The sequence below is a fragment of the Giraffa tippelskirchi genome, chromosome 6 (assembly GCF_054371585.1).
Source record: "Giraffa tippelskirchi isolate mGirTip1 chromosome 6, T2T-mGirTip1v1.2.pri, whole genome shotgun sequence".
Lineage (NCBI taxonomy): Eukaryota > Metazoa > Chordata > Mammalia > Artiodactyla > Giraffidae > Giraffa > Giraffa tippelskirchi.
In genome coordinates this window covers 17,792,674-17,808,102 of record NC_137280.1, presented here as the reverse complement: position 1 = coordinate 17,808,102, position 15,429 = coordinate 17,792,674, and the positions used below count along the sequence as shown (strand labels likewise).

General features: G+C 43.5%; 1 protein-coding gene across 1 annotated transcript in view; it reads left to right on the top strand.

Annotated features, from left to right (window-relative positions):
- NCALD (neurocalcin delta) overlaps positions 1-15,429 on the top strand; it is a 439,752-nt gene that overhangs the window by 220,521 nt on the left and 203,802 nt on the right. Inside the window, exon 3 of the mRNA XM_081503477.1 lies at positions 15,225-15,275. The gene's annotated coding sequence lies outside the window, so the exon portion shown is untranslated. The remainder of the gene's footprint in view (positions 1-15,224; positions 15,276-15,429) is intronic.

Genomic DNA, 15,429 nt, shown 5'->3' with positions numbered 1-15,429 from the left:
TGAGAAAATTCTCTCCTGGCCTCCTCTGGTCCGTTTAGCACTCATCTTCCTCAACTCCCACCCACCCAAAGCTCTCTATCCTCAGCAATTTTCCCCTAGACTTCCCTCCTACTCCTCTTTTTCTTTTTGAACTAATTCGTGGGCTTCTTTTCCTTTGCCTTCCCTCTAATCATTCCTCCTCTCCGAGGCTCTGTCTTTGCTTCTCTTTTTTTTTCTTTTGTCATTGTGCAATATCTTCCTGGGGTATCTCACCTCCTCATTTAACTACCTTCACATCACTTCCACTCATTTGTGCTGTTTCCTCCACCATGAATGTTCCCCTCTTTCTCCCTATCCTTTTCATCCTTCAAAACTCCTCTTAGTTATTACTTCCTCCAGTAGGGTTTTCTTCAGTCTGTACATTGGACCAACTGTACCCTCCGCTCCCATAACACTTGGTAACACCATTTTCATGTCACTAATTACATTTTAATGAAATTATCTCTGATCTCCTTGACAGTAGGAATTATGACTGCACTTTTATCTTTGTGCCTGCTACAGAACTCAAGAGCTTTCTTTGAGGCTTGCTTTTATCTGAATGAGACATACTCCTCTTCATTAGCTATCTGAGATTGCATTTTAGCTCAAGAAAAATTTGCAAAAATTATACTCCAGACCACATTTTCTCTTGTTAACTTTCTATGGATCTCTGGTAGACATTTGCAAACTAAACCTCTGATCCACTTCCTGTTTCTACAAAGGACACTATCATATGTTTATATGGTCCAGCTGTGGTTTGACTTCAGTCATCATCTATATGCCCATGATGCCTAAATCCTTTTTCTGTAGCCCTTACTGCTGTCCTAGTGCTTCCCTGATGGCTCAGCGGGTAAAGAATCCACCTGCATGCAGGAGACATGGGTTCAATCCCTGGGTTGGGAAGATCCCCTAGAGAAGCAAATGGCAACCTACTTCAGTATTCTTGCCTGGGAAATCTCATGGACAGAGGAGCCTGGCAGGCTACAGTCCTTGGGGTCACAAAGAGTCAGACACAACTTAGCAACTAAACAACAGTTGCTGTCCTAACTGAATTGTTCCTGTACATCTTACCTTTTGTATGTAAGTGTTTCTTGTCCTCAAAGTGCAGGGTTAGGTCTCCAATACCCATGACGTATCTTTCAGGGTTGATTGAGGAAGAAATACTCTCTAATTCCTCACTTGGATGTCGTATGCAGGTTAAGGGAGGGGAGCAAAAGGGTGCTGGTGAGGTCAGTATAGAAAAGCAGTGGCAGAATGAAAAGGCAGTTGTATCAGTTTCCTCTGGTGGCTGTAACAAAACACCACTAGCTCAGAGACTCAAAACAACACAGATTGATTCCTTGATAGTTCTGGAGGTCAGAAGTCTGAAATCAGGTTCAGTGGGCTGAAGTCAAAATGTCAGCAGGGCCAGTTTCTTCTGGAGACTCTGAGTGGGGAATCCATTTCCTTGCTGTTTTCAGCTCCTGGAGACTGCTGGCTTTCCTTTAGCTCCTGACAGTGTCACTCCAGTCTCTGCTTTCACTGCCTTCTCCCTTGACTCTGACCCTCCTGCTTCCTCTTATAAGAACCCTTGTAATTACACTGGGCCTATCTGGATGATGCAGGATAATCTCCCCATCTCTAGAACCTTAGTTTAATCATATCAACAATGTTCCTTCTGCCATATAAGGTGACATGGGTGCTGGAATTAGGACCTATTTGAGGGGACATTGGGCTTCCTTGTAAAGAATCTGCCTGCAGTGCAGCAACTGCAGGAGATGTGGGTTCCATCCCTGGGTTGGGAAGATCCCCTGGAGGAGGGCATGGCAACCCACTCCAGTATTCTTGCCTGGGAAATCCCATGGACAGAGGAGCCTGGCGGACTACAGTCCATAGTGTCGCACAGAGCTGGACATGACTAAAGCGACTTAGCACACACGAGGGGCCATTATTCAGTTGACAACAGTGGTCCAGGATCAGAGGGGAGACACAAACAAAAGTCTCTCCACTTGTAATGGGAGGAGATCCAGAATCATTGATTTTCTGCAGGTATGAAGGTTGGGGGTGTGTGTGTGATGGAAGGAAAGCTGGTGCTCTTGATGCTGTTTCTAGGTAATAGAAAATTAACAATGCCAAAGGGAGACATTCTAAAGCTTTTTTTATGTGAAAGCAATAAACCGTAGAAGAGTCATTTATGTGAACTGCCTCTGATTTATGCCTAAGTATCTGAGAGCAAAATTATATTTTCTAAGTAATTAACTTGTCAGATTATCATCATTTAAGTTTTGTTTTATTACTGTATGTTCAGGTGTCTGCTTCCCACTTGAACAGAGCAGAAGGTATTGTCAGTAGCTCTGATGAGCTCTGCTCCTAATGGGACTTTGAGACTGGGCTTCAGGACTCTGAAAGGAAGAGAGAGACGTTACAGCATGCTTGTTTCTCTTGCATCCTTTTCTTTCAAAGGATTTGTGGTTAAGGGAAATGACTGGTTAATCAAAAAAAAAAAAGGGAAGAAATGCCTTCATTTGAGAAGCTTGGCAGCCATATAAAATGCATGTATATTGAATCAGAGGGTCTGCTAACAAGGCAAATGTAATTAAGAGGATCACTGGAAGATATCTTAGTTTGGTTTTGCCCCAGGAGCAAATTTTGAGGCAGGATTTTGAGCAGGCAAATGGGGATGTGATTACTGTAGAATGCCTCCCGGGGTTGTATAAAGAGAACTGCAGGAAGTTCAGCCACCCACTCTTACTCTCCCCTGGCTGAGAACTGTCCTGGGGGGACTCCTCTGCAGTGCTTCCTGGCTGCACCTACAGATTGTAGGTCCCCAGCACCAGGAAAGGACTGGAGACAGAAAGTCAGCAGATGCTCAGGGAGAGGCCTGGGAGGGCACTGCTATCCCCAGAGGAGCCTGCATCGCTACCACTTGCTCTCCAGCTATGGCTGAAAGCAGAGGGGCGGGCAGGATGTGACACATGGTTGCCAAGGAAAGACCCTACACTCCATCCTCTGGTGCATCTGTCTATCAAGAAAAAGATGCCGAGTGTTCCTTATAGAACAGGCCTGGGCTGTGGTGAATAAGGCAGGTATGGGGTCACACTCGTCAATACAGCTGTCACCTCCCAAAGCCTCTATTCCCTAATGCGTAAACTAAAAACACCGGTTCCTCCTTTCTAGGACTTTGTGAAAGTCAGTCATGTCCAACTCTTTGCGACCCCATGGACTATACAGTCCGTGGAATTCTCCAGGCCAGAATACTGGAGTGGGTAGCATTTCCCTTCTCCAGGGGATCTTCTCTACCCAAGGATCGAACCCAGGTCCTCCTGCATTGCAGGTGATTCTTTACTAGCTGAGCCACAAGGGAAGCCCTTGTGACTTTTAGGACTTTATGTGAAGTAAAAGAGACAGTGTATTGATATGTGAGGTATTCTGCGTGTTGTTGTTGTTGTTCAGTTGCTCAGTCGTGCCAGACTCTTTGCGACCCCATGGACTGCAGCACGCCAGGCTTCCCTGTCCTTCACCATCTCCCAGAGTTTGCTCAGACTCATGTCCAGCGAGTCGATGATGCCATCCGACCATTCCATCCTCTGTCACCCCCTTCTCATCCTGCCCTCAATCTCTCCCAGCATCAGGATCTTTTCCAATGAACTGGCTCTTCACATCACATGGCCAAAGTGCTGGAGCTTCAGTTTTAGCATCAGTCCTTCCAATGAGTATTTAGGGTTGATTTCCCTTAGGATTGACTGGTTTGATTTCCTTGCTGCCCAAGGGACTCTCAAGAGTCTTCTCCAGCACCACAATTCTAAAGCATCAATTCTTTGGTGCTCTGCCTTCTTCATGACTACTGGAAAACTATAGCTTTGGGGTCATGCCTATACCCACAAATGAGAGGAGTTGTACTAAAAAGGAAAAAGAAAGAGACAGCAAAAACTAACCAATCAAACCAACAAAAATAGAAGAGAAATAGGAAGAAAAGGAAGGTTATTGTCATGTGAGGCATCTGTTATGAGATACAGTCACGCATATCCCTGTTTCTTGCCAAATGATGTTTGTGGCTTTCACAGCTCAGGATATGCAGTCACACACATTTCACTCAAGTCCCTGGCCCAAAGTTCTTTCTGCTCCCTGACCCTGCTTCCTTGGTATTTCTCTGGTAGAGGTTCTGACTTCAGATGCACAGCCTAAGAGAGGAGTCCTGGCTTCTTAGCCGGACCTCAGACACTCCAGGTCATCAACCAGGTTCTCATGTAAAGTCCAAATCACCACCGGAGAGTAAATGGCCTTTTTGGCTTGGGGTGGACATTCGCTTGTTCACTGATCCTGGGACTACAGATGATACTGAATCTGCCGTGGGGTGGCTAACCCCTGAGGCCCATAAAGAAAGTCGATGGAACGGTCCAGGCTGGTTTCAGGTTCAGTGATGCCAGAAACAGTGGTGCTGGGGACACAGGCTGCTCCTGATTATATGACACTGAGAAGGAGTGTCTCGTTCAGAAGGCAAAGTCAGGGGCGAAACACCCAAAAAAGGAGTTGCACCAGCTTTGCAGTAGAAGCAAATGGAGGCTGCCAGAGTAGCCCTGTCAGCACTTCCCAGGAACAGGAAAAGTTGAAGTCACGGCCAGAGCGCTTGATGTCCTGGCTGTGGAGGGACACACTCACCCGCGCCCCCCGCAGGCGCTGAGAAAGGTGGTTCAGTGGTGGCTCTGTTGATGACTGTCTCAGGGAAATGACACAGAGCCCAGACTCCAGAAAACTCCAGAAGCATCCACGTTGCTAATCGTCCTGAAGCACAGCTTCCCGTGTGTGTCTTGTGGGAGGTGGCACGTTTTGAGGAGTCTGGCTCGGGGAACCCGAGCACTTCTGACTTATTAAAACCAGGAACATGGACTCTTTTCTGCTTCCCCTTTGTGCTGATGTGGGAGGCAGAGGACCCTCTGATCACGGGAATAGGGCCGACATGGAGGAGGGGAAACGCGGCAGGATCCGCCCTGAGTTCAGATGCCTGAGGTGCCCTAGCACTGGGCTCGCATACTCGTATGTTTCTGTAAGATTTTTTCAGAAGAAAGAGATTTTGACTACAGCAGTTGGTTAAGAACACGGCCTCTTTCCACTGAGATTGCCTTTACTCTCATGTGGAGAGGGGCTGGCCTAGCCAGAGGCATTTTGGGGATCAGTCTAAGGGGAAGCTGAGTTGGGGATACATTTTGTTTGGGCTTAGTCAGATATATTTGTGTGGTTTACAGTCACTTCCATATATACATGTGTCTGGTAGTTGCTTACTAAACGTATATTATGATGATAAGCAATTTTTCAGTTATTAAAATTTGTAATTTCCATAATGACTTTTATCATTCTAAAAAGTATTCCCATTTATGTTTAATTTTGTATTCATCATTTGTATTTTTTTAAGAAAGGGCTTCTAATGCCACAAACCCGGACCTGCCCTTCTTTCCTCAGCCTCCCTCTTTGCTCCCCTCCCCCGCCCCTTCCTTCCTTCCTCCCCGCCTCCTTCCCTTCTTTCCTCCTGTTTCTTTTTCTCCTCCTCCTCCTTCTTTTAGAGGCTATGACTTTACAATGTTTACCTGACTTCCTGATTTCTTGCTCCTGTTTCAATTCCTCAGGTAATCAAGAGGGAAATGTTTCATATGTATAATAGATTGTTAGATTTTATAGAATGGTTTGACAACCGAACCACCATGTAAAATGCTATTCCCATAGAAGAGTGTGCCCTGAGTTAAAAACTACCATCTTGGAAGGACCTTCTGGATAATCTGTGTCCTCCACGGCCTGGCCTCTACTCACGGTTCTAGCTCATTCCGTGGCCTCCTCTGAGGATACCCTGCACACCTGCCCTTTGAAGTCAGGCCCCCAGGACACATTATCTTCCACAGTGCTGTGTTTTTGAGTTTAATATTCCTCACTTGGCTTCTCTTTACTCTTCTTTTACTAGGAATGCTAACAAATTAAGTTGTCGGGTTTCTGAATCCCAAGTAAGTAACAAATAGCATGTTGATGTTCAGGGGAAAGTTTCAAGAGGCAGCCACACTGAAAATTGCAAGAAATAAAGTCTCATAAGTGAATAAAGAGAGGAAAAGAATAAAACACAGAAAGCTAAAATAATAACACAGAGTCCTGAGTCTGTAATATAGGCCCATTTCCTTTAGGAGCAAATAGATGTTTATATTTCAAAGTGCATGAGAGCAGCAACATGAAATCACTGATGTTCACGTGGTTAACACAAGCATTTGATAATACAAAGTACAGAAAATGTGAAAAATTCTCATCCAACAAAGTATGTATTTTAAGTTGTTGTTTTTAACAGAATCTGGTAAAAATCTCCTGTGGTATGGGAGGCTTACATCATTCTTCAGTATTGTTGATCAAACATCATGGTATTTTATTAAACTGATGGAATTTGGAGGAAGTGTGACAAGATGGTTAAGACTGAATTTGGGGACCAGAGAATCCTGATCATACATCCTGGTTCTTCCGCCTAATTAGCTTTCGGACCTGTCTGAGCTTCATTTTCCTCATATAAAATGAGGAAATATGTGAGGACGTGAAGGTAGATCCAAGACCTACCTCGTAAGATCTTGAAGAGATTGTCTGTTTCTTAATTCATTTCTGTTAAGGATTCCTAGAGCAGCTGCTGTGTGAGGCTTTTTGCAGAGTCGTTTTCTAGTCGGTTCCAGGCTTCAATTTGCAGCCCAGTGTTGCAGGAGTGCAGCACTTTGCCAGCTGCTTTGGCATTAAATAGACAAGAAAATATTTATTAAAATATTTCCCTCTTTTAAGGTTTATTTTCTTTGATGTATTTTCTTATGGGAGATCCATTACTTGTGGGAGTAGTAGGAGAATAAGTTGCACTCAGAATAAAATCCAGGCTTTCATCGAGCCCTGACTCCCTCGGTTGGCTCCCCTCTGCCCCTCTGCCCCTTGCTCACTGCTCAGGCCCTGGAACGTGCCAACCCTTGCCCAACTCTGGGCCTGTGCATGAGCTGTTCCTCTCCTTAAACTGCCCTTTTCTAACCCTGGGTCAGGTTGTCTCCTTTCCAGCCTTTGCTTCTCCATTCAGCAGACACGTCCTCTGATGCTGGCCCTTCTCTGTAAGACTCTGACTACAGAGACACAGCGTCTCTGCCCATCTCACTTACACAGTGCACTTGTTAGATGATGCTTATGTTAGCTCGCGTCTGTCCATTTCCCCCTCTAACTGGGTGCTCCATGAGGGGCTCTATCCTATTTACTGGCCCCTCTCTGTGTCTGGTAAAGAGCCTGAAGACTTTAGATCCTCACATATTTTCTGAATGACTGATAATAAATTGGTAAAAAGGTAAAATGAGGTGGGAAGCAGAGCATGGGTGGCTGACAGAGGATGGCAGGGTGAGGACCGACAGTTAAGGGTAAATACACTGGCTGGGATCTGACACTTGGTGGGCAAGGACTACAAAACAGCAATCGTTGGAAGGAAAGGGGAAGCCAGAGGGGAGAAGAGGGCCAGTGTCTGTTATGTGAAGAGAGAGTGGAACCACCTGTTCCAGGCGCCTGTTTTAGCAGCTCTCAGTGGGAAACCAGCTGTTCTGATTTCCTTGCATGATACGGATAAAAAACCCATAACACAGTTTGGAATGTGGGGGAGAGCAGCCCAGCATCATGACTGTGGAAACCAGCCACACTTCCTTTAAGTCTATGCATTCCCTGAGGACACCCACCACCACCTGATCCTGGGCCCTAGTCCTCCCTAAACCACCATGACTCACAGGGCATCTCCAGTTCTTTATCACACAGTGAAACCTGTGTTTCCCAGGAGGACAGAGGGGAGGAATGGTTGAGGTTTTAGTCTTTGGAGTCAAATGATGGCTCTGTCATTGCTAAGACACTTTACTCGACATCTGTAAACCTTGTGCATGCTAAGTTGCTTCAGTCGTGTCCGACTGTTTGAGATGCTATGGACTGTAGCCTGCCAGGCTCCTCTGTCTATGGGATTATCCAGGCAAGAATACTGGAGTGGGTTGCCATGCCCTCCTCCAGGGAATCTTTCCAACCCAGGGATCCAACTCAAGTCTCTTATGTCTCCTGCACTGGCAGGTGGGTTCTTTACCGCTAGTGCCACCTGGAAAGCCCTGCAAACCTCAATGTCCCTATTTTAAGGTGGGAATAGGCACTCATAGAGATACGTCTAGTGATTAAGTTGGATAACTCCTATCAAGAGCTCAGCTCAGTGCCTGCACCGGATGACTGTTCAATGAAAATTCTTTACTGAGAAGCCCTGCAAACCACATTTATCTTTAATCAGACCCTGTGGTCATAGAGAGCTTTGGATGTAATCAACAGAAATAAACAGATTACTGGAGCCTGAAAAAAAAGTTTATTGGGAGGATATAAATAGCTGATAGAACTTAGGGAAGAGGCCTTGGGGAATGCGGGAACCAGGGCAACGGAGGGTCTTCAAAACAAAAACAAGTGAACCATCTTCCGAGGTGCTGCTGCTTCTAGTGGCACAGCCTCTGAATGCCCAGGAAGGGGGAATCCAATGGCCCCGCTTGGGTCTACCCCTCCCGTGTGGTAAGAAGAGTGGAAGGAAGTCTGGGGCGGGCTGCCCCATCAAAGCCGGCAAAACTTCTGTTCTCCGTAGATCTATTGTGGGTGTTTCTGAGGACCTGCTAAGCCAGTTTCTCTCAACTGACTTTTCAACTTCTTCTTTGTCAAAATTTAATTGCCTTTTATAAGAACTCAACCTCGTTTCCTCCCATCTTTCTAGACAATCATTCCCCCTTTTTTTGAGTTAACTTCTGCCATGTTTATTCACTCATACATTCATTTAGTAAGCAAATATTTATTGAACAACTGCTGGTGTCAGGTTTTGTTCTGGGGGCTGATTTACTTCCGTAAGCCACAGAAATCCCATGCCCTCAAGGACTTATTTGAGTTGGCTTGGGGGGAGGCAGACAACCAAACATCAACGACAGATAGATGCCATCCAGTGGCAATAGGGCTAGTGACAAATCACTAATGAGAACAACCATAAGACAGGGAAAGGAAGGAGTGAGGTGTGTGCCAAAGCGTTGCTCTGATGAGTTAGCCAAGTTTATACGAGTCTGTCATTCATCTGCTCACATCTTGATTATTTTATTTGCTTACTTGTCTGTCATAAGTGACTAGCTGGCTTCCCCACCTAGCAGCGAGCACCTCAGGGGTGAAGGCATGTCATTCATTTCTAGGGCTAGCCTTGGCCTCACTGAGGGTGTTGAGTTAGAGCTTGTTGAATGAATGGATAAGCACACCCCTTATGGTGTGGCTGTCGGATGACTGTATGTTTCTGCTGTGAACCAGCCAGCCATTCTCCCAAGTGGGGCATGACAGGGGACCTGAAATTCCTGCCCTTGTCGGTTCTCTGTTGTTGACTGACCAACTGGCTGAAAACTGGAGCCCATTATACAGAGTGAAGTAAGCCAGAAAGAAAAACACCAATACAGTATACTAATGCATATATATGGAATTTGAAAGATGGTAACGATAACCCTATATGCGAGACAGAATAAGAGACACAGATGCATAGTACAGTCTTATGGACTCTGAGGGAGAAGGTGAGGGTGGGACATTCTGAGAGAATAGCATTGAAACATGTATATTATCATATGTGAAACAGAACACCATTCCATGTTCGATGCATGAGACAAATGCTCAGGGCTGGGGCAATGGGATGACCCAGAGGGATGGGATGGGGAGGGAGGTGGGAGGGGGGTCCAGGAAGGGGAACACATGTAAACCCATGGCTGATTCATGTCAATGTATGGCAAAAACTACTACAATATTGTAAAGTAATTAGCCCCCAACTAAAATAAATAAATTTATGAAAAAAAAAAAAAAACTTTTCTTTTTTTTGGCTGTCCCGGGTCTTTGTTTCTGTGTGCGGGCTTAGTTGCATGTGAGATCTTAGTTCCCCAACCAGGGATCGAACCCACATCCCCTGCACTAGAAGGCAGGTTCTTAACCATTGGACCACCTGGGAAGTCCTTGAATAAGACATTTCTTTAATCCCTATTTAGTGGATCTCTCTTCTTGGAATCAAGTTGGTTTCTTTGTGTTATAGTTTTTATTTTCTCAAAACATGCTTTCTGAATGTAAGACCAGGTCTGAGAAAGAAAGGAGAAAAACATCTGTTCCTCACAACTTGAGTCCCAGAGTCATGGCATCCGAATGACGTGTGGTGTTTGGAGGAAGCTCAGGAGAGCACCCAGCCCTAGTGAGACTGTGCTGTGAGACACAGGGGCGATGGCAATGGTCCTCTAAGGGAAACTGCACTCCTATTAAATCTGCTCCCTCCATACTTAATGTCCTAACATGGAAAGAACTAAATTAATCCTCAGTTAAGTACCCGGTCTAAAAGTAGAGGACAAGACAATGAAGTGCTTTAAAATATTTTTATTAAACATTTGTATGAAGTAGAGCAGTGTTAATGCAAGATGTTCCGACGTGGCCTCCACTCTAGCAGGATTCATGCCTTTGTACTCCAGACCAATGGACGCACTGCCCCTGACACAGCTCCCTGGTTGCGATGGTAGCTGTGTTTATAAATGGTCAGCTGTGCTGTGAATATATTTAGCTTATGCTAAATGCCCCTGAGAGGATGAATATCATCTGTTTCAGTTTAATTATGTTTTGGAGCATGGTATGCTTTTTTCCAGATGAATAAACACTCAGTCTTTTTCGCTTCCAGAGGAAAGTCAGGGTTGGATTTTGAAATTCAAGTTACCAGACTTACTAAGTCAAATTAAAATGAAATATAAAAAGCTGTTTGATTCTATTTATAAATACTTGTCAGAATACCACTCAATGAAAATGTGATGTTTTGGATAAAAAATTAGATACAAAAACTGACAGCAGAAACCATATCTTTCATCGTTAACATGGATAAATGGTATGATCAGGTAGTTAGAAATAATGGTTAAATTGTGTTGTAACTGTACAGTATATTTATATAACATTAAAAACTTTCAAAGCAGTTTTTATCCAAATGTTCTCAGACTTTTCATATCATAGACCTTGAAGTTTGAGTATGCATGCCAAAATATATACAGTGACTATTTTAAGCACTATCACTATTGAAAAAAGATTAACTTCAGCCTTCTAAAAAAGCTGATTTGGCTGGCTCTATTTATTTGTTCATAAGCCATAAACTTCCTGATAGAGATCTTGAAGGAAACGAACCAACTTGAAATGGATATCAAAAGGGATTTTATTGTGATTACACAAATTCCCCAAGTATCACGATCTAGTGATAGCAGATGAGTGCCCCAAAGTTAGCCCACTGCTAACTAATGGCCATACTGGGGTTAGACCCTAGGATTCCTGACTCCTACACCTGTGTTCTTTCTACCTTATCCTCTTGTCTCCCTGACATGATTATTTGAATTAGCAAGATATGCATGTAATCTGCAAACTTTGTCTTCCATCTCAGTTTCAATGAAAGTAGCTGTTATATAAATACCTATATATATGTATATATATATCCTGTGGATTCTTTACACCTGCTTTCCCATGTGTCCTCCCTCCTCCCCTCACCTCCATCTTTTTTGTTTTTTTAATCCATCTCTGAGAAAAACTAGGTAAGAGGCTGTTTCAGTATGCTTCTGTGAGCAGATCAGTGACGCCTGTCCAGTGGCACAGAGAACAGAGAGCTCTGATACCTCTCAGGCGCTGTGCTCTTCTCCTGGTCTCATCCATCCCCTTGACTTGGGTGCCAGAGATAGGCTTGGTTTTTAAAGGCCTGTCTGCTCTGACACAAGAGGAAGCCTCAGGGGTCCTATTTCTGGCAAGCTGCTTATTTATTCATCTTGCTACTTTAACTCAGCATCTGTGTTTTGTTTTGTTTTGTTTTCAGTAAAATTTAAAGCTCTGAAACAGAGTTAGCTATGTATTGGGTTGGCCAAAAAGTTTGTTACGGAAAAACCCAAACAAACTTTTTGGCCAACCCGATATATTTTAACATGTAAAACCCTGTGAATTCACTTGACTTAATTCACATCTTAACAATGAAAAAGCCAAAAATATCACTTCTCAAAGTGTAATGTGCTTATATGTCAACAAAGTAACTATGAGATAAAGGAAAATATACAAAAACCGTTTCATAGATTTTTTTGTTTCAGTTTTTAAAAAGTCATGCCTGGAAAAATTGCATTATATTATGTCAAAGTATCTTTTATGCTGTGCTTAGTTGCTCAGTCATGTCCAAGTCTTTGCGACCCCACAGACTGTAGCCCACCAGGCTCCTCTGTCTATGGGGATTCTCTAGGCAAGAGTACTGGAGTGGGTTGCCATGCCCTCCTCCAGGGAATCTTCCCAACTCAGGGATAGAACCCAGGTCTGCTGCATTGCAGACAGATTCTTTACCATCTGAGCCACCAGGGAATCCCATATTTTATGTAATAATTTGTATCATTAAAACGTACAGGTTATTACGGTAAGAAAAAAATTAAGAATCTGTCTTAGATCAGAATTCTTATATTGTCAGAACTAGCATAGTAACTATTGTTTGTGGGATATCCAGAGGTTCAGTATTTCCTTACCACTGAAATATATTGCTTCTATTTATGTTCAGAGGGGCAAATTTATTAATTCTTTGGTAAAGTTCATAGTTCTGGTCTAACTGTATTCAGTTCCCTGGTAAATGCTTGGAGGAATATAAGTCTTTGGTTTATTGACTGAGATACCTTTTGAGATGATCAGTTCAGTACAATTCAGTTGCTCAGTCATGTCTGACTCTTTGTGACCCCATGGACCACAGCATGCCAGGTGTCCCTGTCCATCACCAACTCCCAGAGTTTACTCAAACTCATCTCCATTGAGTCGGTGATGCCATCCAACCATCTCATCCTCTGTTGTCCCCTTCTCCTCCTGCCTTCAATCTTTCCCAGCATCAGAGTCTTTTCCAGTGAGTCAGTTCTTCGCATCAGGTGGCCAAAGTATTGGAGTTTCAGCTTCAACATCAGTCCTTCTAATGAACACCCAGGACTGATCTCCTTTAGGATGGACTGGCTGGATCTCCTTGCAGTCCAAGGGACTCTCAAGAGTCTTCTCCAATACCACAGTTCAAAGGCATCAATTCTTTGGCACTCAGCTTTCTTTATAGTCCAACTCTCACACCCTACATGACTCTCTCACATGACTACATGACATCTCACATGACTACTGGAAAAACCATAGCTTTGATTAGATGGACCTTTGTTGGCAAAGTAATGTCTCTGCTTTTTAATATGCTGTCTAGGTTGGTCATAACTTTCCTTCCAAGGAGTAAGCATCTTTTAATTTCATGGCTGCAGTCACCATCTGCAGTGATTTTGGAGCCCCCTGAAATAAAGTCTGTCTCTGTTTCCATTTTTTCCCTATCTATTTGCCATGAAGTGATGGGACTGGTTGCCATGACCTTAGTTTTCTGAATGTTGAGCTTTAAGCCAACTTTTTCACTCCTCTTTCACTTTCATCAAGAGGCTCTTTAGTTCTTCTTCACTTTCTGCCATAAGGGTGGTGTTATCTGCATATCTGAGGTTATTGATATTTCTCCTGGCAATCTTGATTCCAGCTTGTGCTTCCTCCAGCCCAGCGTTTCTCACGATGTACTCTGCATATAAGTTAAATAAGCAGGGTGACAATATACAGCCTTGACGTACTCCTTTTCCTGTTTGGAATCAGTCTGTTGTTCCATGTCCAGTTCTAACTGTTGCTTCCTGACCTGCATACAGGTTTCTCAAGAGGCAAGTCAGGTGGTCTGGTATTCCCATCTCTTTCAGAATTTTCCACAGTTTGTTGTGATCCACAGAGTCAAAGGCTTTGGCATAGTCAATAAAGCAGAAATAGATGTTTTTCTGGAACTCTCTTGCGTTTTCAATGATCCATCAGATGTTGGCAATTTGACCTCTGGTTCCTCTGCCTTTTCTAAAAGCAGCTTGAACATCTGGAAGTTTATGGTTCACGTATTGCTGAAGCCTGGCTTGGAGAATTTTGAGCATTACTTTACTAGTGTGTGAGATGAGTGCAGTTGTGTGGTAGTTTGAGCATTCTTTGGCATTTCCTTTCTTTGGGATTGGAATGAAAAGTACATCAACAAATATATAGAAATTGGTGAAATATTACATTTTTTCCTAACATGTCCGTTGGAACACCTTTTCTTCTTGAATTACTCCAATAGATGTTTTTAATAAAAGGAGGATTTTTAAAAATCCCAAATTGTGCATTTCTTCGTATTTATTTCTAATGAAAGTAACATTCTGATATTTAAGGATTAAATTATATGAGTTGACATATTTTTTCTTTCTTTTTACACATCTCCCAAGAGGGCTTTGACCCTGTTGATCGTTTTGAAACTGTAGTGGAAGGCTAATTAGATTGTTTGGACCAGTGCTCACAGGGGTTCTAAAATCCACTTTTTCTCAAAGAGAGGTTATAAATGAGAGAAACAAAATCTGAGAGACCACCCCTCTCTTGTGTCCATTGGCAATGGGGTTCACTAGACCACACGCCACCACCCCCCTTACTCCAAGCCTTCTCAATCAGGCTTTTTCTGCTACAACCTCGTCCAGGCTAACTAACACCTTTGATCATTCATTTCTTCTGAACTATGAATCTAACCAATACACTATTGGTTAGATATTTGGCACAATAGTCTGAATTACTGTCTACTTATTGTGATTTCTTTTTGTTACATGATGACACTGTGTCTGCTAATTCTTTTTGGAATGTACCTGAACTTTGGTACGTCTAAAACGGGGCTCATTTGATGCCTGCTGTGAACTGAACGAAAAGGGAAGACTTGTGTCCCTGACCGTCCCTTCCCTTGGATTTGTATTCTCTGCCAAGGGGTTTATAAATATCAAGAGGTCAGTGACAGACTCCCCGTTGTGTTAGCCTCTGCTGCCTTTTCTAGGCAAGTCCCTTCTGGAGATCCCCTCCACTACATGGACTCCCTTCCCCATGGACTGTAGCCCGCCTGGCTCCTCTGTCCATGGGATTCTCCAGGCAACGATACTGGAGCCGTTTGCCATTTCCTTCTCCAGGGTATCTTCCCCACCCAGGGTTTGAACCAAAGTCTCCTGCTTTGGCAGGTGGATTCTTTACCACTGAGTCACCTGGGAAGCCTTGTCTACTAAATACGTGGGGACAAATCACCTTTAAAAAATCCTTTAATTTTTTTTTCAATCAACATAGTTATTTTGTGTGTTTTCTTTTAGATCACCTCAAGCTTTGGTCCCTTGGCACCACCCATTAGCAACAGTAATCAAGTAAGTGTACATTTTAAACTTTGTTTCAATCAGTTGTTGATGGAAATATCAGTTTTGTTCAGTGGTTTTCACCAGAAACAGTTTCATTCAAATATTTTATCAGTGAATAGTAGTATAATAAATGGGAGTTTCATATATAGGAAAGATAATAAAC